The sequence below is a fragment of the Dendrobates tinctorius genome, unplaced genomic scaffold (assembly GCF_039654945.1).
Source record: "Dendrobates tinctorius isolate UK_male_01 unplaced genomic scaffold, ASM3965494v1 ptg000108l, whole genome shotgun sequence".
Taxonomy (NCBI): domain Eukaryota; kingdom Metazoa; phylum Chordata; class Amphibia; order Anura; family Dendrobatidae; genus Dendrobates; species Dendrobates tinctorius.
In genome coordinates, this window is record NW_027361776.1 from 10,896,803 (window position 1) to 10,921,017 (window position 24,215).

The 24,215-nt window shown below is 39.7% G+C and overlaps 1 protein-coding gene across 1 annotated transcript in view; it reads right to left on the reverse strand.

Moving 5' to 3' along the window:
• TENM2 (teneurin transmembrane protein 2) overlaps positions 1-24,215 on the reverse strand; it is a 6,300,157-nt gene that overhangs the window by 5,841,945 nt on the left and 433,997 nt on the right. The window contains exon 5 of the mRNA XM_073589482.1: positions 16,910-17,022. The gene's annotated coding sequence lies outside the window, so the exon portion shown is untranslated. The remainder of the gene's footprint in view (positions 1-16,909; positions 17,023-24,215) is intronic.

Genomic DNA, 24,215 nt, shown 5'->3' on the forward strand with positions numbered 1-24,215 from the left:
AGCGGTCGCATCTTGGCACCGCTCTGGTTGTAAACTGTATATGGCCCAGATATGGATTACAGCATGGGACTGAAAGCCAGACTGGCATGGTATATTGTTGGTTTGTTATTTTTTAATTATTATAGGAGAATGTGGGTGTCGCATGGCTTTGCAGAACAATAAAGATGGGAAACTGTGTTGTGTTTGATTAAATTAAAAGTCTTTATTCAGGCTGCGTGTTTATTTAACCCTTTACCAACTATAGGATTAGTAATGGATAGGTGTCTTATTGACACCTCTCCATTACTAAGCCAGGCTTGATGCCACTTTACAATACAAAGGTGGCATCAGCCCTCAACTATTATCCCATATGCCACCACTACAAGGCAGTGGAAAGAGAGAGGCTAAGTGCCGGAATTGGCGCATCTTAGAGATATGCCATTTCTGGGGCAGCTGGGGGCAGATGTTTGTAGCCGAGGGGCAATAACCATGGTCCCTTCTTAGGCTATGAATATCTGTCCTCAGTTGCTGGCTTTCCCTCTCTGACGCAGAAAATTGTGCGGGAGCCCATGCAGTTTTTCCCCTGAAAAGATTCTTTTATTAAATAAGCATGTCCCATAATTTGCACACACACTATACTAATTATATTGGTCACTAACATCTATAGAACTAACTATTCTGCATGGATTTACTGTATGTAAACCATGTCTTCAATACTGTCAGCTCCTGCATTGATTTTACAGTAGCCGACAAATGAATTAATGGCTATTCTTCTATCTGTCTATGAAATATTAAGACATTTATATGTGTGTCACTGACATATACAGTATATATACCCATTCTATGTGTACATATGTAATCTATCTTTTCTATTGTAACCCGTCAGTGTATTTTTACAATAGTCGCATATGAATTGCTGGCTTCTCAAAGGACACCAGTGCGTAAAAATCGCACAACACTCACATGGCGCGAGTGCTGTGCGATTTTTTAATTGCACCCATTGACTTCTGTTGTGGGATGCGATCTGTTTTCTGATTACAATCGCAGCATGCTAACATTTTTTCCAGCACAATCATGATCCGATCCGAACTGTAAAAAAATGCACAAGAGCACACAATTATAGCTTAACATTGGTCCGAATTCAATCCGATTTTTGTTGGATTGAATTCGTCCAATTTCATCGCAGGTGGGCATGAGCCCTCACGCTTTAATTCAAAGGTTCAAAATTTTGGCTTTGAAGTGTTTGAAATTATGCAGTTGTACAAAAATATTGTGACTTTATGTGCTTTCATGCCAGCTGTAGCACATTTTGAAAAATGTCTGCACCTTAGCAGGGTGGAGACATGGCCAAATACAGCTGACAAATCCACCATGAAATACTCCACAACAGTTATCCAGATATCTGAAGGTTAAATCAGATATGTAATGTTTATTTGTCTAACATCATTCTTAGGGTACCGTTACACTTAGCAACGCACCAGCGATCCCGACAACGATACGACCTGGTAAGGTTCGCTGATGGATTGCTAAATGGTCACTAGTAAGCTGTCAAACAGTCAGATTTACCCAATGATGCAGCAACGATCCAGCAATTCGTATAGCGACCTCGGCGGTCGTTGGGACCTTTTCACACAGCAGCATTTCTGACGACTCCCGCCTGCGTCGATGATTTCTGAGTCGTTACGAGGTCGTTCGTCGGTGTCAAACACAGCGATGTGCTCTGGCCAGCAGGACACCAGCAATCAAAAAATGGCCCAGGACATTCGAGCACGATCAGCGACATCGCAGCGGGGGCCTGGTCACCGCTACGTGTCACGCGTATTGAGATCGCTGGCGAGGTCTCTGTTGCACCACAAAATAGGTGACACTTCAGCGATCTCGCTAGCGATCTCGCTATGTGAGACGGGGCCTTTAGGCTATGGCCACACTATCAGTATTTGTTCATTATTTTTCCTCAACATTTTAAGCCAAATCCCGGTGAAGGAAAATTCAGAGGACAAGGTATAATAGAAACAAGTGCACCAATTCTGCATGTTTGACCCACTCAGGGTTTTCGCTTACAAATACTGATGTGAAATACTGACTAAATACTGATAGTGTGGCCATAGCCTTAACCTCATTATGACATCAATGTCTGTTTTAAATTGTATGACGCACCAGTACAATGTATCTTTTGCAAATCGTTTTGAAGGTAATACAAATTATTTGAACATTTATTTAAATAGTGTAACAACTCATATCATATTGGTGTGGGTCCACCACCTGGCACCAATCCTATGTTATTTGCTCTGGAGTTTACTGGATGTAAGCACTTTAACACCTTCATCCTGAAGTCTATTTTCACCTTCCTGACCAGGCCAATTTGTTAGATTCTGACTACTGTCAAGTTATGAGATCATAACTAGAGATGAGCGAATTTGATGGCATCCCTGCTTATTCTGCAAGCTGTAGCACTTACCAAATAAGCTGCAGAGGGAACCCTGATACATGGAGTGTGCCAGCTGATCAGCTGTTCAGCACCACAGATCCATGTGTCACAGGTGTCTCACAGTCAAAGCACATGCCAGGTTAGCCCAACACACAGTCTCTTCGTGCATGTGTTGTGACTCTGACACAGTCGTGGCGCCAATCAGCTGATCAGCTGATAAGCCAGCATGCTCCATGTATCTGGGTTCCCTCTGCAGCTTATTCAGTAAGCGCTATAGCTTGCAGAATAAGCAGGGACCCTATCAAATTCGCTCATCTCTAATCCTAACTCTGGAAGGCTTCAATGAATTCCACTGACTCTGAAACTGTTTTTTCATGACATATTGTACTTCATGATATTGGTAAACTTTCTTTATTATGACTTATGTTTATTTGTTAAAAAATCGGAAATGTGGCGAAAATTGTGAAAATTTTGCAGTTTTCAAAATTATTATTTTTATGCTCTTAAATTAGAGAATCATGTCACATAAAATAGTTAATATATATCATTTACCACATCTACTTTGCATTAACACAATTTTTGAAACATAATTTTTTTGTTAGGAAGTTATAAGAGTTTAAAGTTTACCAGCAATTTCTCATTTTTACAAGAAAATTTACAAAACTATTTTTTTAGGGACCACCTCACATTTGAAGTGACTTTGAGGGACCTTTATGACAGAAATAGCCCAAAAGTGACACTATTCTAAATGCTGAAACCCTCAAAGTGCTCAAGACCACATTCAAGAAATGTATTAATCATTCAGGTGCTTCACATGAATTAATGGAATGTGGAAGGAAAAAATAAACATTTATCTTTTTACAAAAATTTTGTAAACTAGACCCCTCAGGGTACTTATCTAGATGTGTATTCATCATCTTGAAACCCCATGTGCTTCACAAAAGTTTATAACGTTGAACCGTGTATTTAAAAAAATCACTTTTTCCCACAAAAATGTTTTTAGCCCCAAATTTTGTATTTTCACAAGGGTAACAGGAGAAAATTTGACCCCAAAATTTGTTGTGCAATTTCTCCGAGTTCACCAATGCCGCATTTGTAGTCAAATAATACTTTTAAGGCACAGTTGCAAAGCTTAGAAGGAAGGAGCGGTATATTACAGTGCAGATTTTGCTGCACTGATTTGAAGGTGCCATGTCACATTGGCAGAGCCACTGAGGTGCCAGAACAGCAGATCCCCCTATAAGTGACCCCATTTTACAAACTATACCTCTCAATGAATTAATCTAGTGATCATATTCATGCCATGCACAGGTGTGTCACAGAATTTTATACCATTAGGCAGCTAAGAAAAAATAATTTACATTTTTACCAACAGGATTGTGTGTTAGCCTCAAATTTTACATTTTCATACAGATTTTCCTCGAATAGTTTGCAGACTCCATATACAAAGCCCTTAGTGCTAGAAAAGCAGAATCCCTCTTAAGTGACCCAATTTTGGAAATTACATCCCTTTGTGAAATTATCTACAGGTGTAGTGATGATTTTCACCCCATGGCTGTTTTTCAGAAAGAAGCAGTATTGGATACTGCTGAGGGAAAATTGAAAACTGCCGTTATAGTGACCAGTATGTTGAAGTGACCACTATATTATGCCCAGCTCATGCTTCTGGAGACACGCAGCTGTAAATTAGGTGGGCTCCCATGACTACAGAACTGCCAAACATATGGGATGTAAATGTGGTTAAGACATACTGGTGATCAGAAGGGAGGGTAGTCATTTGGATTTGGGAGTGCAGAATTTGCTCAATTTATTTTGAGGGGCGAGGAGCGATTTTTCTTTTCCAGGGCATTTGTGCTACCAGTAACGTGGAAACCCCCTATATTTCCATTATCAGCTGAGTGGGTACTTGCTTTTTTTGTGGATTGAGTTGAAGCTTTTTTAGGAAACCTGTTACATAACATTTAGGATCACATTTATCCTGCGCTCAATGCTTTGGGGTTTCCATCTAAATCTCTCACTATAATGAGGCAGCAGAGATACTTTGGACTCTGTCTGGCCTCTGTTCAGCATTGTCCTTTTCAGAAGTGCACAAAACTGTGGGCGACTGCGCTTTTAAGTTCACCTAAAAAGATGGCTACCACCTGATCACAAGTCCTATGGCATTTACAGTGACTCCATTTGCCTCATTATAGGGAATCTTCTGATGGGGAGTCCATCTGAATCATGTATTTCAGAGATTTACATGGAAACCCCGGTGTAAGCACTAATCGCAGAATGAAGGATAAATGTGAGCCAAGCCTTACTGCGATCTTTGTTAGGCAGAATGAACAAATCCACAGCAGGTGAAGAATTGGTTTTATTTATTTTTTACTTCGCTCCTTGTGCAGTATAAGTGATTAGTAGAGTTGAGCGATACCGTCCGATACTTCAAAGTATCGGATCGGAATGGATCGGCCGATCTTTAAAAAAAGTATCGGTATCGCCGATTCCGATACCGGAAGTCCCATTCAAGTCTATGGGACTTCCGGTATCGGAATAAGAAAAACCCTGTTTTTGCCTTGTACAGCCTCTCTGGGGTCTGTACGGGCCTTTCGGGGGGCTGTGCCGGCCTGCCAGGGGGTCTGTGCAGGCTCCGGTGGTCTGTGCCGGCCTGCCGGGGGGCTGTGCCGGCCTGCCGGTGGTCTGTGCAGGCTCCGGTGGGCTGTGCCGGCCTGCCGGGGGGCTGTGCCGGCCTGCCGGTGGTCTGTGCAGGCTTCGGGGGTCTGTGCAGGCATCGTCCGATGGGACTACAAGTCCCATCGGGCGATGCCTGCTACCATGACAGTGATTGACACATTAGCCAATGATGGGACAGTAGTAGTCCCATCATCCGGCTAATGTGTTGAATGTAAAAAAAAAAAAAAAAAAATTACATGCTACATACATGCTACATACATACAACATGCATACTACATACATGCTACATTCATACTACATACTACATACATGCTACATTCATACTACATAAATACTACATGCAACATACATACTACATATATACTACATACATACTACATATATACTACATGCATGCTACATACATACTGCATGCTACATACATACTACATGCTACATACATACCACATATATACTACATACATACTACATGCATGCTACATACAAACCACATACATACTACATACATACTACATACATACTACATGCTACATACATACCACATACATACTACATACATACTACATACATACTACATGCATGCTACATACATGCTACATACATAACACATATATACTACATGCATGCTACATACATACTACATGCTACATACATACCACATGCATGCTACATACATACTACATGCATGCTACATACATACTACATGCTACATACTACATATATACTACATGCATGCTACATACATACTACATGCTACATACATACTACATATATACTACATGCATGCTACATACATACTACATGCTACATACATACCACATACATACTACATACATGCTACATGCTACATACATACTACATATATACTACATGCATGCTACATACATACTACATATATACTACATGCATGCTACATACATACTGCATGCTACATGCATGCTACATACATACTACATACATACTACATGCTACATACATACCACATATATACTACATACATACTACATACAATACATTCATACAATACATACATAGACATACAGTACATATAACATAGAGTAACATACTTACCAATACTTGTCACATTGTTCCCCGAAGCCATTGTCTTTTCCGGAATAAATATTAACATAACAAACCACAAAAATACTCACCCACGATCCGAAGCAGTCCACGAGTGTGTCCCACGACGATCTTGGGTAGAGAACTGCAGCATCAGCTGATGCTGCCGTTCTCTACGGGCTGCAGGAATCCAATGACGGAAGGTAGGTATCCTTCCGCACTGTATTCCTCCGCCACTTAAAAAAAAAAAAGTCCCTAGTCTCACTTTATGCCATTGCTGTGTGGGAATTTCTGATGCTGCAGTTCTCTACCCAAGATCGTCGTGGGACACACTCGTGGACTGCTTTGGATCGTGGGTGAGTATTTTTGTGGTTTGTTATGTTAATATTTATTCCGGAAAAGACAATGGCTTCGGGGAACAATGTGACAAGTATTGGTAAGTATGTTACTCTATGTTATATGTACTGTATGTCTATGTATGTATTGTATGAATGTATTGTATGTATGTAGTATATATGTGGTATGTATGTAGCATGTAGTATGTATGTAGTATGTATGTAGCATGCATGTAGCATGCAGTATGTATGTAGCATGCATGTAGTATATATGTAGTATGTATGTAGCATGCATGTAGTATATATGTAGTATGTATGTAGCATGTAGCATGTATGTAGTATGTATGTGGTATGTATGTAGCATGTAGTATGTATGTAGCATGCATGTAGTATATATGTAGTATGTATGTAGTATGTATGTAGTATGTATGTGGTATGTATGTAGCATGTAGTATGTATGTAGCATGCATGTAGTATGTATGTAGCATGCATGTAGTATGTATGTAGTATGTATGTAGTATGTATGTAGCATGCATGTAGTATGTATGTAGTATGTATGTAGTATGTATGTAGGATGTAGCATGTATGTAGTATGTATGTGGTATGTATGTAGCATGTAGTATGTATGTAGCATGCATGTAGTATATATGTAGTATGTATGTAGCATGTAGTATGTATGTAGCATGCATGTAGTATGTATGTAGTATGTATGTAGTATTTTTTTTTTTTTTTTTTTAACATTTAACACATTAGCCGGATGATGGGACTACTACTGTCCCATCATTGGCTAATGTGTCAATCACTGTCATGGTAGCAGGCATCGCCAGATGGGACTTGTAGTCCCATCGGACGATGCTTGCACAGACCCCCGGACATCAGCACAGCCCCCCGGCAGGCCGGCACAGCCCCCCGGCAGGCCGGTACAGACCCCCACAGGGCGCACAGACCACCGGCAGGCCGGCACAGCCCCCCGGCAGGCCAGTACAGACCCCCACAGGGTGCACAGACCACCGGCAGGCCGGCACAGCCCCCCGGCAGGCCGGTACAGACCCCGGGCAGTCCACACAGCCCCCCGGCAGGCCGGCAGAGACCCCCGGAAGGCCCGAAATGACGGCGCATCATGATGCGCACACACCGCGCATCATGATGATGTGAGGCTGTCAATCAACTTTGAACTTCCGATTCCGATGCCGAATTCCGATATTGAAAAAATATCGGAAGTCGGTATCGGAATTCCGATACAGCAAGTATCGGCCGATACCCGATACTTGCGGTATCGGAATGCTCAACACTAGTGATTAGATAACTTTATTCTTTGTGTCAATGCAATTACGGCGATACCAGATTTATATTAGGTTTTTGTTTGGCTACTGTCACACAGTAAAAGATACTTTTTTTGCAAAAACTAGTTTTTGCATCCCCACATATAGACAGCTTTAATTTTTCCATATTTTGTCTGACAGAGTAATGTGACAGCAATTCAGGATTTTTTTTATGCCATTATGCAAGTGGTAAAATTGATAAATCAGTTTTATTCTTTAGGTCAGTACGATTACAGAGATAAACCAGTTATATATTTTTTGCTTTTTGGTGCTTTTGCACAATAAAAACTATTTTATAGAAAAAATTATTTTTGCATCTCTTTATTCAGAGAGCTATAACATTTTTATCTTTCTGCTGACAGAACTATATAGAGGCTTGTTTTGTGCAGGACAAGAAGACTTTTTCAGGAGTACCATATTTATTTACATTTACATTCATCTTTTTGATCGCTTTTTATTGCACTTTTTATTTGGCATTATGATGATAAAATATAGTTTTCTGTCTTTTTATTTTTTTTATGGAGTTTCCTGAAGGGGTAAACTAGTGAGAGAGTTTAATAGAGCGGGCCATTCTGAACATAGCAATACCGAATATGTGTACTTTTTTAACATTTTTTTACATAGATAAATGCATTTATTGGAATAATATTTTTTTCTTTTTGTTGTTGTTTATTTGGGGATTTTTGTAAATATTTTTACACTTTTTAATTCCTTTTTTTTAACGTTTTTCCACTATGGGATATCATCCTCATACTGACAGATCATTGATATCATAATCTGCAATGCTTCTACACTGCAGTACAACTGGCAGGCAGGGTAGGAGGTGTGTCAGCTTCTGCTTTAAGCAGGTGCTTACATGTCACCTTCCCTGCAGTACCCTAAATGACTCCATGGTCATCTTGCAGCTGAAGGTCACCATTGAGACCATCAGCACAATGTGATCACATCACGTTGTGCTGATGGAATGAGACAGGTAGCTCACTTCCTGTGCAATGCTCCATTATGTCGCTGTCACTATTGACAGTGGCATCGAGGTTAACTGCCTGAAATCCATGCTTGCACCGATCATGGCCATCCATTGCTACAGGGTTTCAGCTCTGACATAGAGCTGACATTTTCACCTGATCGCAGTGGTGCTCAGTGTGAGCCTGCATGATTGCGGCACCGTACATATACTGCGGTTTGGTTGAACGCAGCTCCCGCAGTGCTGTATATGTACGGTGCATGTCGGGAATGCGTTAAACAGAGCTGCAAGGCACAGCTACATATATTTATTCCTTTTACTCGCTTGTACAGCACCATTCATTTTCCCAGTACAAGGAACCTAATTTTGCTAATTGGTACAGAAATGCTGTAGAAAGTCTGCAGCATCAAAAACTCACCAAATTCTCATTGTCGGAACTTTGCCTTCAGTTAAGAAAGCTTTGTAGTGACAACAATTCAGGATTTCCATTAGAGCTATCCTTAAACTTTTTCTTTTAAACAATTTATCATTTTGGAATAAAACAATCTCTTAAAGGTGTCATTGTACAAAATCCTTGTTATATGAAACAATACAGGGAGTTAACAAAACCTGAGCACTTAAAGCATTTTTGCTTGTTTTGTCTTGATGAATAAGATACAAACACTGAATTGTGGTATTCATCTCATTACAGTGTAATACTTTCATGAAGCAATTTGGGGTTCATTGTCATTCTTTATCATTTATACTTTTACAATAAAACATACAAAACAGTCACATAACAGAAAATCCATTAGTGAATACAATTAAGGCATTTCTTGGGCTGAGAACCAATTTTACCCATGCTCTCCAATAAACTTTGAGATGTGAGATGCTTCCTACATTTAGTAAACCTAAATTAGTGTTTTCTTCCTTTGAATTTGAATATTTCTGCACATACATACTGTCTAAGCGAGTACATGCTTTTAAGCAAGGTTCAAAATGTGCAAGATTTTAAGTATGTGATAATTTCTAAACTGTGATTATTTTTTGCTATTGGAGTTGTGCTTGTTTAGACTACCAAAGGAGATGATCCCAGCTAAGTAAAAGGTGAACAAACAGTGACTGTGAAGGGAGAAGTTGACAATGGGGTAAAACCCTAATATAGAAGACCATAAAAACAATAGTTTTGCCCAACTTGCATGGTTATGTGAAGACACAACGGCTATAAAGGTTTAGATAGCCAGCTGCCACCGCCTTGTGGCTGGTGGAAGGATCCACCAGAGAGAAATTACCAAAACAGAAAACAAAAAGTTTAAAAATTGGCAGCGCTGCTGGAAAGAAGTCTCTTGCTGCGATATTCATTGGAAGGTTCTTTATTGTCCCCTACAAATTTCAATGCCATTCTAGCTGCTTTATCAAGTGTGAAAAAAAAGTAAACAGTTTACACACACTGGTACATGGAGGTATTTATAGACCAAAAACTAAGGGGTTGGGGTTCAAATTCAAGAAATGAGGAGTGGGTTGGGGTTCAAATTCAAAGGGAAGCTTGGAAGACAGAAAGACAAAAGGAAAAAGAAAGTGTGCAAAGTACATGAAATGCTACCATAAGAATTTAATAGGACACATAAGGAAACAGAGAGAGGGTGGGTAAGTATAAAAAATTAAGCATTAAAAATACCGGTGATGGAAAATTGCTGAACTCAGCAGAGTTATATACATCTGTAGACTAGTTAGGATTCCCGCAGCTAGTCTGTGCATTGTAATATGTATTCAGACAGTGTTTCATAGACTTCTGAGTGAGGCTGAAAGGAGTATTCCCATCTCCAATATCCTATCGCAATATGTAGTAGGTGTAATAATAATAATAATAATAATAATAATAATTGCTTCCAATTAGAAATGTAGCATAGTTCTTCGGATTCGCTATATGCAGGGCTTTGCATTAGCTTAGCTATCCATGATTACGGTTAGTGATGAGTGAGCGTGCTCTCCACTGTTCAATATGCAATCGAACATCAGGGTGCTCGGAAACCCTTGTTACTCGAGTCCCTGCCCCACATGTTTCACGCCTGTTTGACATCCCACAAACATTTGAGGTACCCCAGTCTCCAGAAGCCGGTCGATGCAAACTCAATGAGTTAGAGCATTCTAATTCATAAGATGAAATTAGGCTTGTGTTGTTCGTGCAAAGACACAATAACTGGATTAATGATGTTAATCAAATAGTAGGGGCTTGACACTGTACCATTCACAAAGTGAAGGACAGTTCTGTATTGATTAGACACACATGCCCACATTGTAACATCACTACCATCAAATGGTCGTCTGGGTACAACTGTGTCTGATGCATAGTTTTCTCTGTTACACCCATTCTGGCACTGCACCCGGTTCTGGCTCTGCTCCCAGTTCTGGGCCCCCACCCGCTCCTGCTCCCGAGGCTGCCCCTGTACCTCTGCGAGGTCCCTGTCAGGACCCTCGCTCTATGTCTCTCCCTCAGTATTCTGTTGCTGCTTCTCTCTCCTCTGCTTCTTGGCGTGTTGCCAGTAAGCCTCCAGGGAGAGTGCTTAGGATGCGTGCACACTTACCTCCGGTCTCTTAAAGAGACAGCACGCTTTTTTCAAAATGTCAATTAACCAATGGCAGCGCACTTACTACTATTTCTGGCCCCTCTGCCATAGGGAGGGTGCCAGAGCAACAAGTATCTACTCTTGATAATCCCGGTTCTGTCGCTGCTCTGCCTGCTCTGTTATAGCATTCCGTTTTGCACTCTTCTTACACTGTTTCCGCAGAATATCAGTGACCTGTTGTTCGACTATCATAGATGACATCTGTGCTGTTAGTCTCAAGTTAAATCCTGTTCCGCCATTCCGCCTTCTGAACACCTGGACAAAGCTAAAGTTTCTGGAGTCAGCTTCCTCCTAACTACCCAGAACCTGACGATCTTCGCCAGTGCCAGCTTCATCTCGTATACCCAATGTCCATTGGTCAGCTCGACCTTATCTGTAATATCTGTTTACCCGTTTGTCCCACTGGGACAGCTGCCACGTGTCCTGGGTCTAACTGGAGGTAGCACCTGTGTCTCCCAGGTATTCCACTCTAGTCCTGTTCGAGGGATCTTACTACGGATACCTGGGACTCACTAGTCACGCCCCCTTCAGAGCCCCTTGGACCGTGGTTCCGAGGTTCCATTCAAAAAATAAAAGACAAATGTGAACTTCATCATCTGTGCCTCCGCTTCCATTCATTACACTCTCCTTGATGTCTCCAACATCACTGATGGCCATCATTTCTGGTCAGCCTGAATCAACATTCATCAGTGAAGTGGTCCTCCATTCAGCGTAGAGGCACCCTGAAAAATGATAGTGGCGTTAGGTTCCCTTGAAGGTCATCGACCACGCTGATTTAAATGTGATTGGAGTTGTGTGGCATTCATAATCCGGTTTTGAAGGGCATTGTTCACAATGAAGAGGTCATCAGTGTTGGATATGGCCAAGGAACTTCCACTTCTCTGCCTTTCTGTGACTCTTCCAGCCTCTCTGTATCTCTGTTGCAACCTGCTGATGACACTCCAAACTCAGTGGTCACTTCTATCTAAGAACATCCTGACTGAAGCTTCGCAATGGCGAGGTACTGTTGATCAATTGTTAGGTGTCATTTTGGTCTCATGATGTCAAAATGTGAACAGAATGATGTGGAGGTCTGTTTAAATATAAGTTATAATTGAACCTCAAAATATATTGGGCGAATCTTGGATCAAAGGCCTGGTTGTGAATGTTCAGAAAGTTGTGGGAAGCAGGGTGTGTTGCAGTCCGCGCTGCCGAGATTCACAAATCACCTGGGATACAAGATGTTGTAGCAGTGTACTCCTTTATTATCTCCTACGCGTTTCGGCGCCCTTCCTGGCACCTTCCTCAGGGATATGGTTGTGAATGTTGCCATTAAGCTCTTTGTTAGAGAACAGCACATTGTGCAGAAAGTACTGAAACATTGAACAGTTGGGCATGTGCATTCAAAAGTTTAGAGAAAGTCACAACTGAAAAGGTTATAGTGCATTTTAGGTTCATCCTGAAATTTTGCACACAATCCAAATATCCCTAACTTCTTGTGAGTAGTGCATATGTATACCCCTTGGGGTAAATGTTTTCCAGCCGTTGCACTTGGTGCATAGGCTTTACCAGTGTAAGAGTCCCACTCCTTAAAAAAAACAAAAACATTTTCTGAAGCCATCTTCTACATGTCTTCAGGGTGTATAGCAGTCCCTCTTAATTTTTGGCAGCACTAGCACTTAGTGCATAGGCTTTATGAGTCTAGGAGTTCCACTACCTAATAATTTTAACCAAACATGTATGAGGCCCTCGTTTATGTCTAATACAAGGTGTATTGCAGTCCCTCTTTCTTCCAATTTTTAGCAGTTCTTGCATTGTCCATATAGACTTTGTGAGTTTCAGAGTCCCTCCTTCACAAATTAAATAGGATATGTCTGATCATGTCACAGATCACATGCCCAGATAGTACAATGTAAAAATTTCATTTGCCAGAGACTACCGGTGGGTGTAATTTTATTTTCCACTTTACAATGTCATCTACTGTAGTCATAGGCAAAGGGCAAATACGGTAAGAGATGGCTCAGCTATTAATGTGTGGAAAAGGAGGCATTTTTGCTTTTACTTCTCTTTTTTAATTTTGACTTATATACAAGTCATTATGCAAGACAGTATATGTTTTATGTCCCCTGGCACCAAAAGTTCTTTCAAGAACAGGGGGAATGGGTAATGGGCTGTGTGAGTGAATCCCCGGCTTCTGTATTGCTTATGTCACCCATTTCCTCTGGATAGTGTGTTCTAGGGAGCGTGTCACCGAAAGTGACATTGATTACGGTGGCGCAGGAAGACGCATGTGCCGACTAATATCTCTGGAGGGAATTACATTACCCATTCCACCTCCTCTTGAAAGAACTCCTATGATTGGTGCCGGGGGACACAAAAAATCACTCCACCCCTGTCCCAGATACGTCCCCAGAAGAAGCAAAGGCAAAATGTGCATTGCGGTGATGGAGAAGTGCCATCCATCATACCTGTGCTCCTGTTCCTGACTAAGGTACTCGATACCTATATGGTCCTTATGATTGCTATGGTTTCTTGTTCTACCCTTGCTCCCTTATATCTTATATCTTATAGAGTCATTTAGAATTTATATCCTTATATTATTCTAATGTATTATGCAAGAAAATCATTGAGGATTTTTCCTCAACATAGACTCTTTTATATCTAATTAAGTACAATTACTCTTGATCCAAACTAATGGACAGGAAATTTTATTTAGTCTTGTACAGGGTATTTGTAAACCTTTACAATAACTCCATCTTCTATATGTTATTGATGACAAACATTTCCCCCCTCTGAGCACTCTGCTTTCTTATATTTTTTTCTATGCATGATTTTATTAATATGTTAGATAAAAATTGATTTTATATTTCACCTTCTGGTTCACTTCATCGGCTATGGTTATGTAAATCCGTGTTTGTGTTTGTATATTATGGTATGAAGTGCCAGCTTTTCTATAAATGGACTATATCTGATAAAAGAAAGAATGTATGTTTCCTAATGTTATTTTCCTGTAAAATCCATTTTATCTTCAGCTTTTTATGTTTTATTGTGAGTCCGTAAAATTTGTGTACTATTCTGACAACATTGTTCCCGGCAGCGACCTTAGAGTCAGAGGTGCATCCAGGCGTCTTCCCTAATGCTGTTCCCACTCCATTTGAGTGCAGTTTCCATCCATTTCAAAAACTTTCCTGCCTCCCCAGCCCTCCTGTTAGGGTCCTCCGTAAAAATGTTTGAGTTTCCCTTTGACTTCCATTATACTCATTATACTCATTACTCGAGTCGAGCCCATCCAAGAGCCCAACCTGCTTCATTTGAATACCGATCACTCTGACATTTTAGTGCTTGATCATCACTAGTTATGACCAGATATAGTGACTGTTAGTTAGCTAATTCCCAGTGGTTGCATTACCTAAGCTACTGCAATGCCCTATTCCTGGGTAAGTGACAGCGAAATTTCAGAACTATAGTGCTATAGTACAAGAGAAGATAGTATTCTGCTACAGATGGATCTGGAAAAGTTGGGAACTTTGGCCGAAAGGTGGCAGATGCAGTTTAAGAATGATAAATGTAAGGTTATACACATGGGAAGAAGGAATCAAAATCACCATTACACACTGAACGGTAAACCACTGGGTAAATCTGACATGGAGAAGGACTTGGGGATCCTAGTTAATGATAAACTTATCTGGAGCAGCCAGTGCCAGGCAGCGGCTGCCAAGGCAAACAGGATCATGCGGTGCATTAAAAGAGGTCTGGATGCACATGATGAGAGCATTATACTGCCTCTGTACAAATCTCTGGTTAGACCGCACATGGAGTACTGTGTACAGTTTTGGGCACCGGTGCTCAGGAAGGATATAATGGAACTAGAGCGGGTACAAAGGAGGGCAAAAAAATTAATAAAAGGGATGGGGGAACTACAATACCCAGAGAGATTAGCAAAATTAGGAATATTTAGTCTAGAAAAAAGAAGACTGAGGGGCGATCTAATAAGCATGTATAAGTATATAAGGGGACAATACAAATATCTATCCGAGGATCTGTTTATACCAAGGAAGGTGACGGTCACAAGGGGGCATTCTCTGCGTCTGGAGGAGAAAAGGTTTTTCCACCAACATAGAAGAGGATTCTTTACTGTTAGGGCAGTGAGAATCTGGAATTCCCTGCCTGAGGAGGTGGTGATGGCGAACTCAGTCGAAGGGTTCAAGAGAGGCCTGGATGTCTTCCTGGAGCATAACAATATTGTATCTTACAGTTATTGTTAGGTTCTTTAGAAGGACGTAGATCTGGGGATTTATTCTGACAGAATTTTTTAGGCTGAACTGGATGGACTAATGTCTTTTTTCGGCCTTACTAACTATGTTACTATGTTACTTTTCTAATTGGGGGTATTTGCTAATATTATTATTATTATTATTCCTACTGGATATTGTAATAGGATCTTGGAGAAGGGAATTTCCTTTTAATTGCTTTCCCTAGCACTGTGCTAAGGAAATTGAAGCAAAACATGAATAATAAATCCATAATGTGAATAACTGCCAACAAGAGAGGAGTGAATTGTTGGAAATTCAAATTTGCCAGCTTTGCAAAAACATGTGCCATGATTTTTGTTTATTTGCAAAATTAGGACAGCAAGATATTAAACTTCCTTCTGTCCAATGTGTAAAAAGGTAAAAAGTAAAAAAACAATGCTGTGGTTGAGGTGCTGTGTTATATGCATTATATCACAAATCAATTGATTCACAGTCACAAAGACTATGCAGGTACAGCACCTCCCTATATTAGGTGAATCCTTGAATTGTTATTCACAGGCTAAGAGAGCAGTCAGACTGCCATATTACTCGCACGAGAATCACATTGCAAATCTCGGACTGGCCGTCTGGTCTCCTGACCTGAGCTTGACAGCTGCATAAAAATACATGCTGTCATGCTCAGGTCAGGAGAGCTGATGGCCATTACAAAGATTGTAATACGATAGTAGACTGAGTAATACAACTGACTGATTGTACACTAAGACTACCACTAGTACATCAAAATAATTGCAGGTGTTTATCCCTATGTGAAATGAGCTTTGTGCTCTGACCTCCATAAAATGTGGCTGCTTGGCTGGCCCTCATATTTCATACTAGCTGATTGGCTGAGCTAAATCATGTGATGTGATAATTGCAATGCATTTTGGGGAGGCCCGCTCTGCCATAACTGAAGTCATTAGCCTGCTTTCTGAGGCTTCAGCAGTGTGTGAAACGGCATTAAGCATTTTGTTTCCAATGTTCACAAATCGGATCACAAACTGTTTGAATTAACATGGACCTGCTATTTTGAGAAAATTCAACTTTAAGACAATCCTTCATGGATCAACACGCTCATCTCTATTGTCAACCACACTACAACTCACATGTCAATATCAATTCAAGCATTTTCCTACAAATTTATAAGCCATGACTTGATGCACAAATACAAATTGCAGTAGTCAAAATCCACAGCATTATCACAGTGGAAAAATAAAGTAAATACAGTAAGCATTGCAAAAAGAGCCATAAAGAAAATTTTGAAATTCTTACTGAATATCCAGCACTGGTGTCCACCCTAGTGAATTCCAGCAAGCGAGTTCATTAACCCTTTTGTAGGAATAGCAATTTCTGAAGAAACTTCTTTTACAAGCAATTCCAAGTATCTGTAGAAAAAAGATAGAAAATACTTTTACCGAAAATTGGAAATAGAAACCATAAATACTATTATCTGCTCTGTAGAAAGACAAGATAATATTCTGTTTATATACAGCACAGGAATAACAAAAATCATGTCTTAGTAGATGTGCAAAAACAAATGTCATATGAACGCAAATTCTCTGGTTTGATAGCAATAGAATCAGTTTTTCCACAAGGAATTGTAATGTGCCCTTTTATAAATTTTCAATTTACTAATTGAAGTAAGATGGAGATATGCCGGTAATAATCAAACATCTAGCATGCCCAATGTTTTCTATGTACAAGGAAGGCAGCATAGACTGATTTTTTCCAGGATTATCAGATTTTTAACCCAAGCATTTTAAATTACAGTGTGCAACGCAGTAAAAAAGATTATTTATTTAACACATTTAATTCTTTTGAAATAAATTTAAATTTAATTTCTAACTATTAAACCTGCTTAATTCCATACACTGTTGTTGTCCTATTACATGTGATTTGCTCAAACACAATGTGTTTTCTGTAGCTGGTCTTATGAAATGCTCAACTTAACATAATTAAAAAAAGGGTTGTAAAGGATTTTTAATAGGGATGAGTGAATAGCTTTGGATAAGTCCTTATCCGAATAGCTATAGCGCTTCCCAAATAGCTGCATTGGGAACCCGGATACCTGGAGCGCTCGCGATGATTACCTGTTCTGCTCTACAGCTGCATGTGTCTCAGCTGTGCGACAGTCACAAAACACAGGCTCTCCATGCATGTGTTGTGACTGGGACACAGCAGCAACACATGCAGTTGCGGAGCAGAACAGCTGATTATGGGGCGCACTCCAGGTATCCGGGTTCCCAATGCAGCCTTTCGGTAAATGCTATAGCTATTGGGATAAGGACTTATCCAAAGCTATTCACTCATCCCTAATTTTTAACAAAAAATATCTACAAAAGTCTCAGAGATTGTTTTAGTATTGCATGCAGTTTATATTGTTAGATACACTTTTACGCTGTTCAAAATATCTATCAAGGGTTCAAGAGGGTTCAATAAAGGATGGTCTGGTCCCAGCATAATGCGAAGTTCCCATGATGAGAAGTTGTTGCGTTTTTTTCTATTGCAGATTTCCATATGCAAAAGAACAGCGTATTACAGTTTCAGCAAGTGTTTTCAATATATATATATATATATATATATATATATATATATATATAAAAATGTCTACTGTGCTCTTTCTTACCCTATAGAAACCTAGGACGAAAGGTATGATATTGAAATTAGAAGCATGTTAACTTCTCTTGAGTTAAATATGTATTTTATTGTTGAATTTTCCCCATAGACTGCAGAAAATCCATAGATAAAAGCGGCATATGCATTTTTAGCATGTTTCAGCAGAGAAATTGCTGTAAAAATGCATGTTATTCACATATGAGCTTATAAATAAACTTTTATCTAAGCTAACAGTACGCATCCACAACAAAGCAGTTTTACTTAAACATGAGGGCGCACCTAATACTCATAGTGGGAACTGAGCCTAATGCACTTTGAATTTCATTAATCACAAATGCTATGATATTTTAGAAGTTAAGAGCAAGTGACTCATTCATTTTTTACCAAAATATGATGAAAACACATTTAAAAATTGTCTGTGCTGCTGCAATTGATAAAGATGCCAATACGGCAAGGATACATCTAGTGGACAATAAAGAACCTTCTTAAAAAATCGCAGCAAGAGACTTCTTTCCAGCAGCGCAGTCAATTTTTAAGTATGTTTTTATCTTGTTTTGGTAATTTTCATCTAGCGAATCCTTCTCCCAGTCACAGGGCAGTGGTAGCCAGCTATCTAAACCTTGTGTCTTCACACAACCACCAAAGATGAGCAAACCTTTTGTTTTTACTGTCTCTTATATTAGGGTTTTACCCTATTGTGCTGCTCCATTCACAACCACTGTTTACCCATATTCAATTTTAACATATAGTGGGGGAAAAACAGTATTTGACACATTGCCGATTTTAGAAGTTATTCCACCTACAAAGAATAGAGAGGTCTTTAATTTTAATTGTAGGTACACTTGAACTGTGAGAGACAGAATCTAAAGTAAAAAAAAGAAAATCACATAAAATCACATTCTATTATTTTTAAATTGCATTTTATTGCATGAAATATGTTTTTGATCACCTACCAACCAGTAAGAATTCTTGCTCTCTCAGACCTGTTAGTTTTTCTTTAAGAGGCCCTCCTACTCTGCACTCCTTACCTGTATTAATTGAACCTGTTTGAACTCATTACCTGTATGAAAGACACCTGTCCTCACAATCAATCAATCAACTCCAACATCTGGACCATTGCCAAGACCAAAGAGCTGTCTAAGGATATCTGGGAAAAAATTGTAGACCTGCACAAGGCTGGGATGAGCTACAGGACAATAGGCAAGTGATTTGATGAGAAGACAACTGTTAACACAATTATTAGAAAATGGAAGAAACACAAAATGATTGTCAATCTTCCTCGGTCTGGGGCTCCATGCAGGATCTCGCCTCGTGAGGTAAGGATGATTCTGAGAATGGTCAAGAATCAGCACATAACTACATGGGAGGACCTGGTAAATGGGCTAAAGCTTACACTTTAAACTTGAGAGAGAAAGAGAGAGAGACAGGGGATCTACAGTTGTGGCCAAAAGTATTGACACCCCTGCAATTCTGTCAGATAATACTCAGTTTCTCCCTGAAAATGATTGCAAACACAAATTCTTTGGTATTATTATCTTCATTTAATTTGTCTTAAATGAAAAAACACAAAAAGAATTGTCCTAAAGCCAAATTGGATATTATTCCACACCAAACATTAAAAAGAGGGTGGACAAAAGTATTGGCACTGTTCGAAAAATCATGTGATGCTTCTCTAATTTGTGTAATTAACAGCACCTGTAACTTACCTGTGGCACCTAACAGGTGTTGGCAATAACTAAATCACACTTGCAGCCAGTTGACATGTATTAAAGTTGACTCAACCTCTGTCCTGTGTCCTTGTGTGTACCACATTGAGCATGGAGAAAACAAAGAAGACCAAAGAACTGTCTGAGGACTTGAGAAACCAAAATGTGAGGAAGCATGAGCAATCTCAAGGCTACAAGTCCATCTCCAAAGACCTGAATGTTCCTGTGTCTATCGTGCGCAGTGTCATCAAGAAGTTTAAAGCCCATGGCACTGTGGCTAACCTCCCTAGATGTGGACGGAAATGAAAAATTGACAAGAGATTTCAAGGCAAGATTGTGCGGATGTTGGATAAAGAACCTCGACTAACATCCAAACAAGTTCAAGCTGCCCTGCAGTCTGAGGGTACAACAGTGTCAACCCGTACTATCCATCGGCATCTGAATGAAAAGGGAATGTATGGTAGGAGACCCAGGAAGACCCCACTTCTTACCCCGAGACATAAAAAAGCCAGGCTGGAGTTTGCCAAAACTTACCTGAAAAAGCCTAAAACGTTTTGGAAGAATGTTCTCTGGTCAGATGAGACAAAAGTAGAGCTTTTAGGGCAAAGGCATCAACATAGAGTTTACAGGAGAAAAAAAGAGGCATTCAAAGAAAAAAAGACGGTCCCTACAGCCAAACATGGCGGAGGTTCCCTGATGTTTTGGGGTTGCTTTGTTGCCTCTGGCACTGGACTGCTTGACCGTGTGCATGGCATTATGAAGTCTGAAGACTATCAACAAATTTTCCAGCATAATGTAGTGCCCAGTGTGAGAAAGCTGGGTCTCCCTCAGAGGTCATGAGTCTTCCAGCAGGACAATGACCCAAAACACACTTCAAAAAGCACTAGAAAATGGTTTGAGAGAAAGCACTGGAGACTTCTAAGGTGGCCAGCAATGAGTCCAGACCTGAATCCCATAGAACACCTGTGGAGAGATCTAAAAATTGCAGTTTAGAGAAGGCACCCTTCTAATATCAGGGACCTGGAGCAGTTTGCCAAAGAAGAATTGTCTAAAATTCCAGCAGAGCATTGTAAGAAACTCATTGATGGTTACCGGAAGCGGTTGGTCGCAGTTATTTTGGCTAAAGGTTGTGCAACCAAGTATTAGGCTGAGGGTACCAACACTTTTGTCTGGCCCATTTTTGGAGTTTTGTGTGAAATGATCAATGTTTTGCTTTTTGCTTCATTCTCTTTTGTGCTTTTTCAGTTAAGACAATTTAAATGAAGATAATAATACCAAAGAATTTGTGCTTGCAATCATTTTCAGGAAGAAACTGAGTATTATCTGACAGAATTGCAGGGGTGTCAATACTTTTGGCCACAACTGTATCTGACCATAAGTGCTTACACCTTACAGGTGAGAGAAAGACAGGCCCATAATAACCAAAAGATCTAATACTCTACAAGAAAGAGGACCTCACTGGCCATAGCAGCCTACACTCTGCAGCAGAGATAGAGAGAGGACCCCGCTGAGCATAAGACCTTACACACTACGGAAAAGAGAAAAAGACTTATCCATTGACACTGAACATGGAAAACAATTCTACTGTAATTACTGTGCTCCAGTCTGAACTGCTGATCTGAGATTACACAGTTACCAACCACCACTGCACAAGGTATAATAATCCACTTGATGTGATACCTGCAGGGCATTATGGGAGACTCATGTGGCAAAATGGGCTCCCTGACGATTCAGCAGGGTAAGAATTGGTGCAGGGAAACTTTTTTTACAACTGCTACTTAAATATCAATATTTTTGCATTCATGTGAAACCACAAATTTCGGAGGTTTGACTCAAAATCAATCTTTTGTACATCCATTCATTTCTAATGCTGGTTTATTAAATCTAAACAGCAATACAAAGCAATCAATATGTCGTATGCACTCCAACAAGCATCAATAAAAAAGTCAGCTTGGAGCACAAAAAAAAATGTATCCTCAAAGTAAGCCCTCAGAGAGCTCCATTAACAGAAAAACATTTAAAAAGTTACGCATCTCAGAAAATGGTAAAATAAACCAATTTTTATCACTAAAATATTAAAAATACTATACAAGTTTTGTGTCACTGTAATTGTAATAACCTGGAGAATCCTCCTGCCAGTTCATTTTTACTGCACAAAAATGGTGATGTTGTGTTTTTCCACAATTTAATTACAGCTACTGCAACTACAAAAATTAAATCCTCATATGACTACTGTATATTAACAGAATAATAAAAATATAATGGATCTTGGAAGAGGAGAAGGAAAAAAGAAAACAAAAAGAAGAAAAAGAAAAATTAGCCAGTCCCAAAAGGGATGTTTTAAACAGATCTGCCACATATGGAAGCAAATGAGCCCCATTGGTTTTTATGGGGTCCATCAACATTCCACTATATGTCAGTTTTTAGAATGAATAGAATTGCATGCATGGCATTTTTCTTCATTCTAAAGAAATTATTCATTCTCCATGACAATCAATGGGACCTATCTGCCTTCTTATGCATTATAATTCAGCAGATCCATTTCTGTTAAAGAGGTTGTATCCATTCAGTTACTTTTCATTCCTAGGAGCAGTTTAGTATAAAAAAAACTGTGCTGTACTCACCTTCGACAGAACCACCTACAAAGTCTTCATGGCTGCTCCCATTCTTTGTCATTGGATGTGACACTGATGTCATGTGGACAGCGTGGCAGTCAATCAGTGAGCTCAGTGACTCTGATAGTGTAGACAGAATGCCTCACTCAGAACCTCTGAGATCACTAGTAGGCTCCTGCTCCATCAAAGGGAAGTAAGACAATGTCAGATACTGGGAGCAGGAGAGTTGCACCGTCGCCAGTGGACCCAGGAACGGTGAGTACAGAGCCATTTGTTATTTTATACCAAACTGTCATAAGAGATGCAAGTTTTCTGAAAGGGAACAATTCCTTTAATCCAACTTATCTGTTCCTAAATCAGAAAAGACACATAGAAATCCCTAACGTAAATGTAAAAGTAGCCTGAAATGTCATTCACCCTGTATGATCTTCCTAAGAATGCTCTATTCCTGATAATCTGCCTTTTTAAACAGACTGCCAGTCAACCTATAAACAAGCAAAATGCTCAATCATAGGGTGTAAAGCTTTTTAAGCTTGCTCATTTTTCTTGGCAATGCATTATCTTGGGTAAAAAGGACATGTGCTGCTGAGAGCAAAGGTATTCCAAGAGCACAGAATGATCTATCACTGATTGCTCTGTGCTGATGGAAAATGTGGTTAAACACAGTTCATGAAAGGATTGGAGATGTTTTGAGTTGTGGCATACATCTCAAACTGTCCCTCTCCCAAAATTCAAATCTTACCAAATTCCAATTGCTTTCAACCAGACTTTTTCTCCGACTAGTGAGACAGTACTAAAATTTGCAATACCAAAAAGGTTTCTCATGCTCTCCATACAATGCGTTTTCAAAGAGCTGTAATTTATTATTCTGTATTTTTAATTATTTTAAAAGATGCTAAATATTCTTATTATTAAATAGAATTTGAGAAATTACATTTGTTACCACAAAGTGGTTTTATTGTCCAATCCCTCAAGCAATTTATCTGTTTCACTAGCCTCGTATATCTATAGTCTGAGGAGTCGAGGACAGATCTTAACCTCCTTGTGCTTTACTGTTTCATAAGGCTACGTTTCAATGATAAGCTTTTGGTGCATTTTTGATGTTGCACAATTTCCGCACCATTTTTGAATCTACTGTTTAAATTCGGTTACTTCCATTTTTATTCGGTTTTTGTGCGTGGGTTTTTAACATGCATTGTTATATTTTCTTGATGCTGCGGTTTTTGCCACTGGTTGTTGTGTCTTGTTTTAAATAAAGCATAAAGCTGCATTGTTTTTGATACTTCCTGTCTTTTTTCTTTGACAAAACTTTATTAATCTATGTAGGTGTGGACAACATGCATTTTTGATGTGCTTCCACCTTGGAAATGCACTAAAAATGCATATGTGTTTTTTATCTTCAGAATTACCGCACCTGACGCAAGTCTGTAGGGGAATTCTGCACAGAACACTCAGTGTACCTGCAAGTGAAATTGACATGCTGCAGATTTGAAACACTCATGACATGTTAGATAACCCTTTCGCGCCAGAGCATATTTTTGCCTTCGTGACTGGACCAATTTTTTTCAATTCTGACCAGTGTCAATTTAAGAGGTCATAACTGTAGAACGCTTCAATGGATCCCACTGATTCTGAGAGTGT